At 38.4% G+C, this 16,994-nt stretch overlaps 1 long non-coding RNA gene across 1 annotated transcript; it reads right to left on the bottom strand.

Moving 5' to 3' along the window:
• Positions 1-346: 346 nt before the first annotated feature.
• On the bottom strand, positions 347-16,681 carry LOC133234990 (uncharacterized). The gene is made up of 3 exons (XR_009732387.1): positions 15,980-16,681; positions 1,265-1,335; positions 347-558 (listed from the first exon to the last, which is right to left on the bottom strand). It is a non-coding gene; the product is annotated as an uncharacterized LOC133234990 (long non-coding RNA).
• Positions 16,682-16,994: the final 313 nt, after the last annotated feature.

The raw sequence follows: 16,994 nt of genomic DNA, 5'->3' as shown, positions 1-16,994 counted from the left end.
GAGAGACTTCACTTTCACTTTTCATTTTCCTGCATTAGAGAAGGAAATGGCAACCCACTCCAGTGTTCTTGCCTGGAGAATCCCAGGGACGGGGGAGCCTGATGGGCTGCCGTCTATGGGGTCACACAGAGTTGAATACGACTGAAGCGACTTAGCAGCAGCAGCAGCAAGGAGATCATAGAAAATATCTTCTCAACTTGAACATTTTTGAAAGCAAGAGGGAACGCTAGTTGATAACAACTGTAAGAAATAAACATAAACCAGGAAAATCAGGCTAGATGGTGACCCAGCTATTGGAATATGGGTAATTTATAGGGCAATCTGTTTACAAAAGAAAAGTCACGGAAGCTGAAGATCTGGTCATTATTTCTCTGAAAACTGTCGATTTTCAGTACTCCTTGAAATGTTTTCCATTTATTTCCAAAGTTGCTGGGTTTCCTTGAACACAAAGTCCTTGTGTAGGAGCAAAGGAGACTTGGCACCTTTTCTAATGTCTTCTATATAATTCCCAAAGAAACGCTTGTCTCTGTCCACGGTGGGTCTGGGTTCAGGGAGCACCTAGTAAGACAACTGGGTGTCATGGACGTGATAGAAAATAAATGCCTTCAGTGTGAGCTAATGTCCTCTCTGATAGGTTTGTGAAACCCTCATTTTATTTGACAACTTAATTCCTGATGGAAGGCAGTTGTTCCTGTATTTAGAAACAAAGTTTCCAGAGAGGGAATCTCCTGGAACCCTACTCATAACTAAAAGAGAGTCCTCTAGCAGGCAGTGCTGTGGTCTCCACCCTTTTCCTGGCAGAATTTTTTTTAGAAAGAGGATTCTAGGCCTAGGCTGCCCACGTTTCCTCTCCTACCTGTCTGGTATTCTCTTGAAAGAGAGACAGGACCTTAGCGGAAACCTTCAGGACTTCAAGGCAGCATCAGCCTCTGACCACACAGCTGTTACTTCTTAATTTACTTTATCTCTTTTCTTTAGCCCTTTCTGCATTGTCTCCATGGCAATGGAGCTCGGTTGTACCTGGTCATACTGCCTTGTGGTTGGCATGAAGAATAATACACAGGCTCCTGGACTCAGCAGTGAGGACCAGATACATCTCATCTACTTTTTATCTGTTCCCACTTTCCTTCTCCTCCTCTCCATGTCCCCAGCATCACGCAAATGACACCATTCCAGGTGTGGGAAGAGAAAGCTGGGGGAAGAGCAGAGGTGGGGTTCTAGAGAGCTTGTGTGAAGGGCAGCCCAGTGAACCCCCTTCTTTTACCATGAACATGATCCCCAGACACTTCATGGCTCTCAGGTCATAGGAAGTTGTTGGACATTTGATGTAGTTCCCTGTGGCAAATCATAAAGCAAACAGGGTTATCACTCAGCTGCTGACAAAAAGCATCAAATGAAAGATCAAAACCAGCACCTGAGTCAATATACTATTTGAACATTATTGGAATAAATTTACAAATGAAATGCAGTAGAAATATTGCTGCTGCTGCTATGTCACTTCAGTCGTGTCCGACTCTGTGCAACCCCATAGATGGCAGCCCACCAAGCTCCCCCGTCCCTGGGATTCTCCAGGCAAGAACACTATTAAGAAATGTACATGATATATCATCAACATCCATAGTCAATAAAAAGAGTATGGTATATTTCATATAATTGTCAATTATATTATTAAACTAGTTGACATTTAGAATATTATTTTTTGCTACTTTATATCTCAAGTTGAAGAGGCCACTCTAGATATCTGGATTTTTTTTTTCATCTGTATGATTTTTTTCACTAGTGCTATGGATTACATGTTAGTAGAGTTTTAATCATCTTGTCTTCACATTTTCTTTTAAGATATATATTGGAGTGGTTATCATCTCATTTTATAAGAAGAAAAACAGTGGATTGAGAACAAATATATGCCAGTGAGTGTCAATAATTTTAAATTGTCATAGACTATGACAATTTTAGACCTTTATTATAAAAAAGATCTTCACGACCCAGATAATGATGATGATGTGATCACTCACACTCACCTAGAGCCAGACATCCTGGAATGTGAAGTCAAGTGGGCCTTAGGAAGCATCACTACAAACAAAGCTAGTGGAGGTGATGGAATTCCAGTTGAGCTATTCTAAATCCTGAAAGATGATGCTGTGAAAGTGCTGCACTCAATATGTCAGCAAATTTGGAAAACTTAGCAGTGGCCACAAGACTGGAAAAGGTCAATTTTCCTTCCAATCCCAAAGAAAGGCAATGCCAAAGAATGCTCAAACTACCTCACAATTGCACTCATCTCACACGCTAGTCAAGTAATGCTCAAAATTCTCCAAGCCAGGCTTCAGCAATACGTGAACCATGAACTTTTAGATATTCAAGCTGGTTTTAGAAAAGGCAGAGGAACCAGAGATCAAATTGCCAACATCTGCTGGATCATCAAAAAAGCAAGAGAGTTCCAAAAAAACATCTATTTCTGCTTTATTGACTATGCCAAAGCCTTTGACTGTGTGGATCACAAGAAACTGTGGGAAATTCTGAAAGAGATGGGAATACCAGACCACCTGACCTGCCTCTTGAGAAATTTGTATGCAGGTCAGGAAGCAACAGTTAGAACTGGACATGGAACAACAGACTGGTTCCAAATAGGAAAAGGAGTACATCAAGGCTGTATATTGTCACCCTGCTTATTTAACTTATATGCAGAGTACATCATGAGAAACGCTGGGCTGGATGAAGCACAAGCTGGAATCAAGACTGCTGGGAGAAATATCAATAACCTCAGATATGCAGATGACACCACCCTTATGGCAGAAAGTGAAGAGGAACTCAAAAGCCTCTTGATGAAAGTGAAAGAGGAGGGTGAAAAAGTTGGCTTAAAGCTCAACATTCAGAAAAGTAAGATCATGGCATCCAGACCCAACACTTAATGGCAAATAGATGAGGAAACAGTGGCTGACTTTATTTTTCTGGGCTCCAAAATCACGGCAGATGGTGGTTGAAGCCATGAAATTAAAAGACGCTTACTCCTTGGAATGAGAGTTATGACCAACCTATATAGCATATTAAAAAGCAGAGACATTACTTTGCCAACAAAGGTCCATCTAGTCAAGGCTATGGTTTTTCCAGTAGTCATGTATGGATGTGAGAGTTGGACTATAAAGAAACCTGAGTGCCAAAGAATTGATGCTTTTGAACTGTGATGTTGGAGAAGATTTTTGGACTGGAGATCCAACCAGTCCTTCCTAAAGGAGATCAGTTCTGGGTGTTCATTGGAAGGAATGATGCTAAAGCTGAAACTCCAATACTTTGGCCACCTGATGCAAAGAGCTGACTCATTTGAAAAGACCCTCATTCTGGGAAAGAGTGAGGGCAGGAGGAGAAGGGGATGATAGAGCATGAGATGGTTGGATGGCATCACTGACTCAATGGACATGGGTTTGGGTGGTTTTTGGGAGTTGTTGATGGACAGGGAGGCCTGGCGTGCTGCGGTTCATGGGGTCACAAAGAGTTGGGCACGACTGAACTGAACTTAACTGATCCCTAAAAAATCCCCTCTCACATTATATCCCTCAGTGAAATGTCTCATAAATTTCAGGAAGCCCTGATTAAATTACCCAATGGCTCAGAATTAGCCACTGAGTCACTGAGGAGTATTATTGTGGTAGTTGAATAATAGTCCATCCACAAGTTCAAAACCTGATTCCTGGAAGATGTGTTATGTGGCAAAAGAACTTCACAGATGTCATTAAGTTAATGATCTTTGGGTGAGGAGATTATTGCCTTATTTGGATGGGCTGTTAAGTGTAATCACAAGTATCTTTGTGAAAAAGAATCTGAGAGAGTTGACTACAGAAAAGGCAGAGTGAAGACGAAGGAGAAATAGGTACAAAGATGCTATGATGCTAGCCTTAAAAATGGAAGAATAACCCAAGAGCCAAGGTATACAAGGAACATATTGCTAGAAGTTGGAAAAGGCAAGGGATAGATTTGCCCCTAGAAACTCCAGAGGGAGTGCAGCCTTGCTAATACGTGTTTCCAGCTCAGGAAAACCCATTTCAGACTCCCAACCTCCAGAATATAAGAGAATAATCCTGTGTTTAAAGCTCTCACGCTTATGGTAATTAGTTACCGCAGCCATAGGAAAGGTGCACAGTGGACAGAGGGTTTACTCAGTCAGGAAGAGGCCTGGCTGTATTCTGAGGTTTCTATGGGCTACTGGTAGCAAGTTAACTAACCAGACACTTGGAGGGCATCAGCATTCCTCAGTAGCAGGGGAGTGAAGCAACTAGTGACCACACAAACATCGCATTGGCTGACACCCTCCTAACCCCAGGAAGCTGGGGAGCTGGAAATCTTCAATCAAACCAGAAACTTAGGAAAAAGGGCCAAACTCTCACAAGGCAGGCAGAACATTTGCAGCTTCATTAAAGCCTACTAAATTATATGACTCAAGAAAATCACGGGCAGTCTCTTCAGAATGGAATTCCGTTTCTGTGGTTTGAACCACAAAACCCCTGTGGATCTTATACTGCGTGGCAGCTGTGGGATACACTGTCATTTTGGAGCCCAAATGATTTCTCTAGTATTTTGATTGCAATAGGGACCCATGTTAAAGTTAGGAGGCTGTCAACATTTTTGTATGTTGTCATCATAAGCTAGCTTTCCAAGTCTCCCTATATTGGTCAACTGGTTTATTACCAGATAACATCATTCCCTTTATACAGCAGTGGCAGAATTAAATGGGCACTGATCTTGGAGTCAAGAGTTCAATGCCATTTGATTAGGCAGGGGAGGAAAATGCAAAAGAAAGTTTAACTGTTGAAATAATGGGAGAATGTCAAGTAGGCTTTAAAACTGATCCTTAGAGTATCCTTGAAATCAGAAGTACAACACCTATGACTATTTTTTAAAGTATATTCTAATCTTTGGCTTCTACTTTCCATATTTGACTCACTTTACTCCCAGTGGTGTTAACAAAAGAAAGTATCAGTTTCTGGATTTTGAAGCACAAAAAAGTGGCTAGACATCCCGTGATTATCCCAGTGGTTTCCAAGACAGAATAATACCTATTTTCTTTATTCCAGACTCCAGGCCTACAATGGAATATCTTACAAATACAAGCGTATCTCTAAGGAGTATTGAGAGGTACATGCATATTTAAATTAAATGATTAAAAAGAGTTGTATCTGAGGTACAGTCACAGAATCATTCTCAACATGTAAATAAAGACACAGGGACTCAATGACAAGGCATACAATATACAAAAACTAAAGGATAAGAATGCAGGTTGGAAACCTGACTGCCAACATTTGAATCTCAAATCTCACTACTAGCTATGTAACTCTGGGCAAGATATTAATTTTTCTAGGCTTTATTTCACTAATCCTTAAAACAATGATAATACAAGTAACTGCATCCTAGGTCTATTCTGAACACATATATGTATATAATATGCATAAAGGTGCTCAGTTCAGAGTTTGAAAAGTATTAAGTGCTCAGTGTCAGCTACTTACAGATGGCCTTGAGGCCAGTAAGAGTATGACTTGAAATGCTGCATTAAATTATAATTTGTTATAATTTGGCTTGACAAATAATGACTGAAGGGAAAAGCTAATGAGACAATTTAGATAGGCAACCATTTACTAAAAATATTTATTTAATATATATGCAACTTGTCTTTTGTTATTATGAAAACAAGTTGCAAACATTTTTGAAGATTCAACAAATCAAAGGATATATAAGAAAAAGTCATCCTCTCACTATAGGCCTTCAGTTCCGTTTTACAGAAGTAAACTCACACACGTGTACACAGACATGCACACATGCTTTTCTATGTGTGTATATGTAATATTACCCTAATCGGATTTTCTGATTTCCTTCTTTTTCTGTTACCAGAAATTCTTCACTCAGCAGCCCAACTCAGTCCTAAAATATACTAAATCATGTAATTTAATTTCCTTGCTTCCAACACTCCAAAGGTTTTCACCAGGCTTAAATAAAATGCAAACTCCCTATGCATTGCAGAGAGCCGCAGACCCTGGTCGACCTGCCCCCCTTCCCTCCTCCGCAGGCCGGCTCAGGGCGCACCAGCTCTGTCTGGGTGGAGGACACTCAGGCTCAGTCCTGCCTCTGATGCTCCACTCTGTCTCCTCTGTTTGGAGTGCTCTGACCTCTTCCTGGTGATCTCTGCATAGTCAGAGCTCTTTTTTCTTTCTTTCTATCTTTTGCTAATAAATTTAATTAATACTGGGCACTCCATTTCATTTGGATATCCGTGTATATGGCAACTCTGTTTTTATCACTTGAAGGGATTACCATACTGCTTTCCATTGTGACTGGACCAATTTACCTTTCCACCAAGGGTGTACAAAGGTTTCCTTTTCTCCACGTTCTTGCCAACGTTTACCTTTTCTCTCTTTAATAATAACCATTCTAACAGGTGTGAAGTACTGGCCCATTGTGATTTTGATTTGCATGTCCCTGATAACTAATGATGCTGAGTAACTTTTTCCTCTGTGTCTGTGTGTGTGCGCTCAGTTGCTCAGTCTTGCAGGACTTTTTGTGGCACCATAGACTATAACCCACTAGTCTCCTCTGTCCATGGAAATTTTCCAAGCAATACTGGAGTGGGTTGCCATTTCCTTCTCCAGAGGATCGTCCTTGACCCAAGGATCAAACCCTCATCTCTTGTGTCTCCTGCATTGACAGGCGGATTCTTTACCTCTAGTGCCACCTGGGAAGCCCCAATTTTTCCTCTATCTGTTGGTTATTTTTATGTCTTCTTTGGAGAAATGTCTATTCAGATCCATTGTTCATTTTTTAACCAGGGTTATTCAAGTTGTTTGAGTTCCTTATATATTCTGGACATTAACCCCTCATTAGATTATAATTTGAAAATATTCCCTAATTTATTATGTTGTTTCTTCATTCTATTGATTGTTTTTTTTCAGGGTCTTGTTTGTTTGTTTTTGTATGCTTTGCAGAAGCAATTCAATTTGGGAAACCCCAGTTGTTTGTTTCAGCTTTGGTTGCCTGTGCTTTTCATGTCACATCCATGAAAGCAATGTCAAGACTAACATTAAGTTTTATCTGGATCTCAGAGGAAACCTGGCTCCCAATTGACGACCTGCTGAAAATACAACTCATGGAGCCACCTTGTTCTTCTCCATCATTTCAACCTATTTTGAGTTTCCACATAACACTGAACCTTGCTTAGTATTTTCTGGTTTGCTTCCTTTTATTAATTCATATGTCTGTTTATGTAGTTGCCAGCTTCCCTATTCCTCAGAATGGAAGCCCCCTGAGATTAAGACTTTTTCTTTCACTTCTGAGCCTCTTTCAGCTAGAAGAATGATGGAATACAATGATTACATAATCATGCTTCACACATTTTTGAAAGCATGGATAAATGAAAACGAATGAAGCTTGTTCAGGTTCTTTTTCCAAGTACTTGTAAAAAATATTGCAAGCATCATCCTTAGGAATACATCTTGTATATGTCCAGTGAAATGCCAAAAATTTAATTATTGAGTCAAAGCTACGTGCAATTTAAATTTTGATATTTTTTTCCAAATCGTCTTATAACAAGGTTACACCAATTTACATAATGAGTGAATTCATTGTGTCTTCCCTTAAGTGACTTTACATCATGATATTGGAGACAAATTATCTCAATTTAGAATCCTGGGACACTTCATGATTCCATAACCTTGAAATGCAAAAAGAAGAGCCAAAATGCAGAAGTCACAATGGGCCTTCTGAACACTGAAGAATTCGTGTTTCTCTACTGATGATTAAAGGAGTTATTGTGAGAAGCATATAGGATCTTTAATTTTTTTAATTGGAGTATAGTTAATTTATAATATCATATAAGTTTCAGGTATACAACATAGTAATTCAATAAATTATACTCCAAATAGGGCTTTCCTGATAGCTCACTTGGTAAAGAATCTGCCTGCAATGCAGGAGACCCTGGTTTTATTCCTGGGTTGGGAAGATCCTCTGGAGAAGAGATAGGCTACCCAGTCCAGTATTCCTGGTCTTCCCTGGTGGCTCAGCGGGTAAAGAATCCACCTGCCATGCAGGAGACCTGGGTTCGATCCCTGGGTTGGGAAGATTCCCTGGAGTAGGGAACGGGTACCCACTCCAGTATTCTGGCCCGGAGAATTCTATGGACTGTAGAGTTAGACATGACTGAGTGACTTTCACTTCACTTCATACTCCAAATAAAGTTATTATACAATAGTCAACACTCCTTGCTCTGTGTATTACATCTTGTAACACTTCTTGCATACGGAGCAGTTTGTACCTCTGAATCCCCTTAAACGGTCTTGCCTCTCCCCTAACCCCTCTCCTGTCTGATAGCAACTACTTTCCTCTCTGTATCTGTGAGCTCATTTCCTTTTTATTTTTTTGATTCTACATATAAGCAAAAAACATACAGTATTTGTCTTTCTCTGCCCTATTTCACTAAGCATGACACTCTCCAAGTCTAGCTGTGTTGTCACAAAGACAAACTTATTTTTTATGGATGAGTAATAATCCATTGTGGATATATGTAAGTATATACATCTCACAGGACAGGGAGGCCTGGCGTGCTGCGATTCATGGGGTTGCAAAGAGTCGGACACGACTCAGCGACTCAAGTGAACTGATGTTAGTGAACAGTTGGGTTGTTTCCATATCTTAGCTATTGTAAATAAGGTTGATATGAACATTAGGCTGCATATACTTTTTTCAAATTAAAATGTTCCTTTTCTTTAGATAAATACCCAGGTATGATATGGCTGAATCATATGACAGTTTTATTTTTACTTTTTTGAAGAAACTTCACACAGTTTTCCATGGTGGTTGCACCAATTTACACTCCGACCAACAGTACATAAGATTTAGTTTTCTCCACATCTTTACCAACACTTGTTATTTTTGATGATGGCCATTCTGACAGGTGTGAGGTGATGGCTCATTGTAGTCTTGAATTACATTTATCTGATTATCTGTGATATTGAATACCTTTTCATGTTAACTATTAGCCATCTGTATATATTCTTTTTTTTTCCCCTTTGGTTATACTATTCAGCATGTGAGATCTTAGTCCCCCAAACAGAGAAGGAACCTGTGCCCCTGAAATGGATGTACAGAACCCCCAGAGAATTCCATCTGTAAATGTTCTTTAGAAAAATGTCTATTCAGATCCTCTGCCAAATTTTAAATCATGTTATTTTTGCATTGAGTAGTATGAGTTCTTAACATATTTTGGATATTAACCCATAACAGACATATACTTTGCAAACATCTTCTCTCATTTGGTAGGTTGTCTTTTCATTTTGTTGATAATTTCTTCACTATGCAAAAGCCTTTTAGTTTCATATAGTTTCATTTACTTAGTTTTGCTTCTGTTTGATTTGACTAAGTAGACATATGCACAAAATATTGTTAATACCCATGAGAAAGAGCATACTACCTAGGTTTTCTTCTAGGATTTTTACAGTTTCAGGCCTTACATTTAAGTCTTTCATTTACTTTGACTTTATTTTTGTATATGGTGTGAGAAAGAAGTGCAATTTTATTCTTTTGCATGTAGTTGTCCAGTTTTTCTATTGGAGAAGGAAATGGCAACCCACTCCAGTGTTCTTGACTGGAGAATCCCAGGGATGGGGGAGCCTGGTGGGCTGCCATCTATGGGGTCGCATAGAGTCGGACACGACTGAAGCAACTTAGCAGCAGCAGCAGCAGCAATCCAGTTTTCCTAACAATACTTGTTAAAGAGATTGTCTTTTCCTCCATTGTATATTCTTGCTTCCTTTGTCATACAGTAACTGACCATATGTGTGTGGGTTTATTCTGAATTCTTTATTCTGTTCCATTGATCAACACATCGTTTTTCATGCCAAAACCATACTATTTTGTTGACTGGAGCTTTGTAGTATAATCTGTTACAGAACATGATACCTGTAGCTTTGATTTTTTTCAAGATTACTTTGGCTCTTTGGGGTCCTTTATGATTCCATAGAAATTTTAGGATTATTTGTTATAATAATATGAAAAATTTCATGGGTATTTTGTTAGGGATTACATTAATTCTGTAGTTGCTTGGGTAGTATAGACATTTTAACAGTATTAATACTTCCAATCCATGAACACAGGGTATCTTTTCATCTATTTGCATTGTTTTCAATTTCCTTTATCAATGTTTTAAAGTTTTCACAGTACAAGTCTTATACTTTCTTGGTTAAATGCATTCCTAGGTATTTATTTATTTATTTATTTTTCATGCATTTGTAAATGTGATTGTTTTCTTGATTTCTCTTTCTGATTATTCATTATTAGCATATACAAATGTGAGAGATTTCTATATTGTAATCATGTATCCTGCAACTGTACTGAATTCATAAATAGTTCTACTAGATTTTGGTGGAGACTTTAGGGTTTTTTTTACATATTTGTCATCTGCAAATAGTGAAAGTTTTCCTTCTTCTCTTCCAATTTAGATGCCTTTTATTTCTTTTTCTTGTCTGAATGATGTGGCTAGAATTTCCAATACCATGTTAAATAGAAATGGCAAGAGTGGACATCCTTTTCTTGTTCCTAATCCTAGAGGAAAATCCTTGAAACTTTTCACCATTGAGAATGTTAACTGTGACATTGTCATGGATGGTCTTTGTTATGGTGAGGTATGTTCCCTCTACAATAACTTTGTTGAGAGCTTTTATCATGAATGGATGTTGAATTCTATCAAATGCTTTTTCTGTATCTATGGAAATGGTCATGGGATTTTTACTCTTAGTTTTGTTAATGTGGCATATCATATTGGTTGATTTGCAAATAGTGAACTATCCTTACATCTTTGGAATGCATCCCATTCGCTCATGATGTATGATACTTTTTATAGATTGTTGAGTTTGGTTTGCTACTATTTTGCTGAGGATTTTTATGTCTATGTGCATCAGGGATATTGGCTTCTAAATTTAATTTTTTTAGTGCTTTTGTCTATTTTTCATTTCAGAGTAACACTGACCTTGTAGAATGAGTTTGGAAATGTTCAATCTTCTTCAATTTTTGGCACAAATTGAGAAAAAAAGATATTAACCCTTCTTTTGGACCTTGGTTTGTTGGAAGTTTTTTGATTACTGATTCAATGTCAAAACTAGTAAACAGTCTATTCTGTTTTTCCATTGCTTCCAGAATCAGTTTTAGAATACTTTGGCTACCTGATGTGAGAGCTGACTCACTGGAAAAGACATGATGCTGGGAAAAATTGAAAGTAAAAGAAGAAGGGGGTGGCAGAGAATCAGATGATTATATATAGCCTCATGAACTCAATAGACATGAATCTGAGGAAACTCTGAAAGATAGTGAAGGACAAGGAACACTGGCATGCTGTAGTCTATGGGGTCACAGAGTCAGACACGACATAGTGACTGAAAAACAATCTTAGAAAATTCTATATTTCTAGGAGTTTATCCATTTTCCTAGGTTGCCCAATATGGTGGAATATAATTGTTTATAATATTCTCTTATGATTGTTTGTATTTCTGTAATTTGTATGCAGGTCAGGAAGCAACAGTTAGAACTGGACATGGGACAACAGACTGGTTCCAAATAGGAAAAGGAGTATGTCAAGGCTGTATATTGTCACCCTGCTTATTTAACTTATATGCAGAATACATCATGCAAAATGCTGTGCTGGAAGAAGCACAAGCTGGAATCAAGATTGCCGGGAGAAATATCAATAACCTCAGATATGCAGATGATACCACCCTTATGGCAGAAAGTGAAGAGGAACTAAAAACCCTCTTGATGAAGGCGAAAGGAGAGTGAAAAAGTTGGCTTAAAACTCAACATTCAGAAAAGGAAGATCATGGCATCTGGTCCCATCACTTCACGGGAAATAGATGGGAAAACAGTGGAAACAGTGTCAGATTTTATTTTTGGGGGGCTCCAAAATCACTGCAGATGGTGACAGAAGCCATGAAATTAAAAGACGCTTACTCCTTGGAAGGAAAGTTATGACCAACCTAGATAGCATATTCAAAAGCAGAGACATTACTTTGCCAACAAAGGTCCATCTAGTCAAGGCTATGGTTTTTCCTGTGGTCATGTATGGATGTAAGAGTTGGACTGTGAAGAAGGCTGAGCACCAAAGAATTGATGCTTTTGAACTGTGATGTTGGAGAAGACTCTTGAGAGTCCCTTGGACTGCAAGGAGATCCAACCAGTCCCTTCTGAAGGAGATCAGCCCTGGGATTTCTTTGGAAGGAATGATGCTGAAGCTGAAACTCCAGTACTTTGGGCACCTCATGCGAAGAGTTGACTCATTGGAAAAGACTCTGATGCTGGGAGGGATTGGGGGTAGGAGGAGAAGGGGACAACAGAGGATGAGATGGCTGGATGGCATCACTGACTCGATGGACGTGAGTCTGAGTGAACTCCGGGAGTTGGTGATGGACAGGGAGGCCTGGTGTGCTGCGATTCATGGGGTGGCAAAGAGTCAGACACGACTGAGTGACTGAACTGAACTGAAGTATGTTAAAACTATCACACAATTGATCTCATTTCACATGCTAGCAAAGTAATGCTCAAAATTCTCCAAGCAAGGGGTCAACAATAAGTGAACTGTGAACTTCCAGATGTTCAAGCTGGATTTAAAAAAGACAGAGGAACCAGAGATCAAATTGCCAACATCCATTGGATCATAGAAAAAGTAAGAGAATTCCAGAAAAATATCTACTTCTGCTTGATTGACTATGCTAAAGCCTTTGACTGTGTGGATCACAACAAATTATAAAAAATTCTTCAAGAGATGGGAATATAAGATCACCTCACCTGCCTCTTGAGAAACCTGTATGCAGGTCAAGAAGCAAAAGTTAAAACTGGACATGGAACAACACACTGGTTCCAAATTGGGAAAAGAGTATATCAAGGTTGTATATTGTAACCCTGATTATTTAAGTACTATCCATAGTACATCATATGAAATGCCAGGATGGATGAAGCACAAGCTGGAAACAAGATTGCCAGGAGAAATATCAATAACCTCAGGTATGCAGATGACACCATCTTTATGGCCAAAAGCAAAGAGGAACTAAAGAACTTCTTGATAAAGGTGAAAGAGCAGAGTGAAAAAGCTGGCTTAAAACTCAACATTCAAAAAATGAAGATCATGGCATCCAGCCCCATCACTCCATGGCAAGTAGATGACAGACTTTATTTTTTGGGGCTCCAAAATCACTGCAAATGGTGACTGTAGCCATGAAATTAAAAGATGCTTGCCTTTTGGAAGAAAAGCTATGACCAATCTAGACAGCATATTAAAAAGCAGAGACATCACTTTGCCAATAAAGGTCTATATAGTCAAAGCTATGTTTTTTTTTTCAATAGTCATGTATGGTTATGAGAGCTGGACCATAAAGAAGACTGAGAGCCCAAGAATTTATACTTTTGAACTGTGGTGTTGGAGAAGACTCTTAAGAATCCCTTGGACTGAAAGGAGATCAAACCAGTCAATCCCCAAGGAAATTAATCCTGAATATTCATTGGAAGGACCAATGCTGAAGCTGAAATTCCAATACTTTGTCCAGCTGATGCAAAGAGCTGATTCATTAGAAAGAGCCTGATTCTGGGGAAGACTGAAGGCAGGAAGAGAAAGGGACAATCCAACAAGATGGTTGGATGGCATTGCTGACTAAATGGACATGACTTTGAGCGGGTTTCGGGAGATGGTGAAGGACACGGAGGCCTGGCATGCTGCAGTCCATGGGGTTGCAGAGTTGGACACAAAGGAGCAACTGAACAACAGCAATATTGCCTGCAAATTCTCTTCTTTCATAATTAATTTCATGTGGGCACTCACACATTTTTTCTTGATGAACCTGGATCATCAATTCTGTTTATTTTCCCAAAAGACAGCTATTAGTTTAATTGATCTTTGCTTATCATTTTTGTCGTTATTTTATTTATTTCCTCTCTGATCTTTATTATTTTCTTGCTTCTTTTGAATTTGTGCTCTGCCTGTTCTTTTTTTGCTAATTCCTTTAGATGGAAAGTTCAGTTGTTTGCTTCAAATTTTCCTTATTTCTTGGGAATAGGTCTGTTTTGTTATAACTTTTATGTCTTAAAACTGCTTTTCTGCATCCCATAGATTTTAGGAAGTTATGTTGTTATTGTCATTCATCTCAAGGTACATTTTGATTTCTTTTTTGATTTCTTCATGGCTCCATTGTTTTTAATTGCAAGATTTTTAGCCTCCACATGTCTATGTGTTTTTTTTTCCCCACACCACTTTCTTCCTGTATTTGATTTCTAGTTTCCTACCCTTGTTTTTGGAAACAATGCTTGACATAATTTCAATCTTAAATTTATTGTGGATTATTATGTTTTAGCATGTAATCTATCCCGAAGAACATTCCCACTTACACTTGAAAAGAATGTATATTCTGCTGTTTGGGGATAGAATATCCAGTAGATATCTATTAAGTTTGCCTTGTCTAATGTGTTACTGAAAGCTATCATTTCCTTATTGACTTTGTGTTTAGATGATGTACCCACTCATGTAAGCTGGGTGTTAAAGTTCCTTACTATTACTGGGTTACAGTCATTTTTCCCTTTATGTCTGGTAATATTTGCTTTATATATTTTGTTTCTCCTGTATTAGGTGCATACATGTTTGTGAATGTGGTGGACTCTTCTTGGACTGACCCCCAACTTTTCATTATGCAGTGCTCTTTTGGTCTCTTCTTACACGCTTTGCTTTAAATTGTACTTGGTCTGATATGAGCGTTGTTACCCTAACTTTATTTTCTTTTCCATTTTATGGAATATCTTTTTCATACCTTCATTTTTAGTCTATGTGTCTTTAGCTCTGAAGTGAGCTTTTTTTTTTCTTTTTTTCTTGTAGGCAGCATACAGATGGGACTTAGGTCTTTTCTGTGTTTGTTTGTTTGTATCCAATAAGCCACTCATGTCTTTTTTTGAATTATTTAGTACATTGACATTTAAAGTGATTATTGACAGGTATGTGTTTATTGCAATATTATTACTTATTTTCTGGTGTTTTTGTAGTTCTTTTCTGTTCTTTTCTTCTTTTAGTTTCTCCCCTTCTGATTTGATGATTTTCTTCAGTTTTAGCTTGGGTTCTTTTCTCTTTATTTAGTTTTATATGCATCTATTGTAGATTTTTGACTTGTAGTTACCATAAAGTTCATATATACTGGCCTATAAGTATACTTGTTTTAAACAGATATGACTTATTTTTAAAGGCCTCTCATTCACCAAGAGTACTTATATTTTTAGCAGAAAACAGGTGTCTTCCTAATCAGCATTCATCATAATTTTCCCAGCATATAGGTATAATTTACAACAACAAAAACCTTCGTGTACGAGAACTGGACTGAGACACAGAAAACAATGGCAGACAGGCACTCTGTTCTAGAAGGTCCTCAGATTCCATGAGCTTATTTCTCTTCACTAAATGTTTCTTTCTCTTGCCCTTTGAGTCATTTGTGCCAAGAACCTCAGAGTTCTGTGTACGAGTAACTGGAAAAAATCCTACTAATGAATTTATAACTGTTAGTATTTGTTTATACTAACCAGGCAAGTGATGGGACTGTCACTTTGAAAGACACCCTCTCTAGTGCAAAAACAACAAACTAAATTCATAAGAAAAGCCAGGAGGAAGTCAGAAAATAAAGCCAGAGACCTATGTACATTCAGCCTTCACACCAACACCATTCTGAAAATTCTGCCAACCAATTTCACCTAGAAACAACTTTAAATAAGACACCAATGTTCAGCAAAGATCATCCAAGTGTGCTATTTAAATGCTTAAGACATTCTCCATTTCTCATCGCTTTTACTCAATAATAGCATATTCTTGTTATAGAAGAGTTATAACATTGTAAATAGTGCTCACTTAATAGAGAGATACCAACTCTGGATTCAAAATGTACCTGCTTAAGCAGTCAATCTACTAAACACAGAAGAATGGAGTACTTACAGCAGGGTGCCCAGTGCAGTAGGTATAGCTGGCGTGGGATTGATAGTGCAAGCTTGCTCTTGGAAAGGAGTACGTATTCCAGGCGGGTTGGCTGCTGTTCCATTGGGAGCTGAAGCCAGGGCTCATGGTCACTCGAGATTTACTGGTTTGATAGGCTCTCACTGTGGAGCTAGACTATCAAAAAGAAAGAAATGCAATGTAAAGACAGCTCTGTATAGAACCTAAGCCAGCAGTGTATCGCACTGTGCACTCCCATGCATAATCATGGCATAGGATTTGGCTGCTTAAAGGAAATGCCTGATTTCTTAAGGGGAGGCATAAAATAGTATTCTGACTGGGATAGAAGTATTTTCTCACTATTAGAATTCTGACTGGGTTGCAAAGCACAAAGGCTCATCGAAATTAATCTTATTGAAAACAATTTTTTCCTAGTCGTAACATGTAACTCCATCCTTCAAAAATAAGATACACTCTACTGGTGACAGCAATGGTGGTATTTTCAGTTACATAAACGTCCTTTCTTCTCAAGGTTCACCTTAGAAATTCACCATTAGTTTTATCTGAACGTGGTAAGCAAATATCTTAGTTTATAAAGGTAGGAACAAGGCGCAGGTTGGTTCCTGACCCCAAATGGTCTTTAAATTCCATGAGTCTATTGCTCTCCTGTGGGAGACGTCAGCAGAAATCAGGACACCTTCCAGCACACCGCTATTAACACTACCTAATGACAGCAAAATGATTAAGGATTTGAAATCATCATTTACCCCCAACTGGTCTGATGTAATTAAAAGTAAAGGAACAGGAAAATATCAATCAAATTGCTAAATGTTAAACATATCCAACTGTTCATAACTGTATATGAGATAGAACGGACTCACTTGTGTCTTCTGTCCTTCTGCATCTTCAGATGGCCAAGGCATATAAAGCATATAATAGTTCCTTTTCACAGAACACTTTCTATCATCAAATTGAAACAGCTACTTACCCAAGTAGCACAGTAACTTTCACAATAAAT

This window comes from Bos javanicus, chromosome 22, assembly GCF_032452875.1.
Source record: "Bos javanicus breed banteng chromosome 22, ARS-OSU_banteng_1.0, whole genome shotgun sequence".
Classification (NCBI taxonomy): domain Eukaryota; kingdom Metazoa; phylum Chordata; class Mammalia; order Artiodactyla; family Bovidae; genus Bos; species Bos javanicus.
The sequence above is the reverse complement of the archived record's forward strand: the minus strand, read 5'-3'. Positions and strand labels throughout refer to the sequence as shown.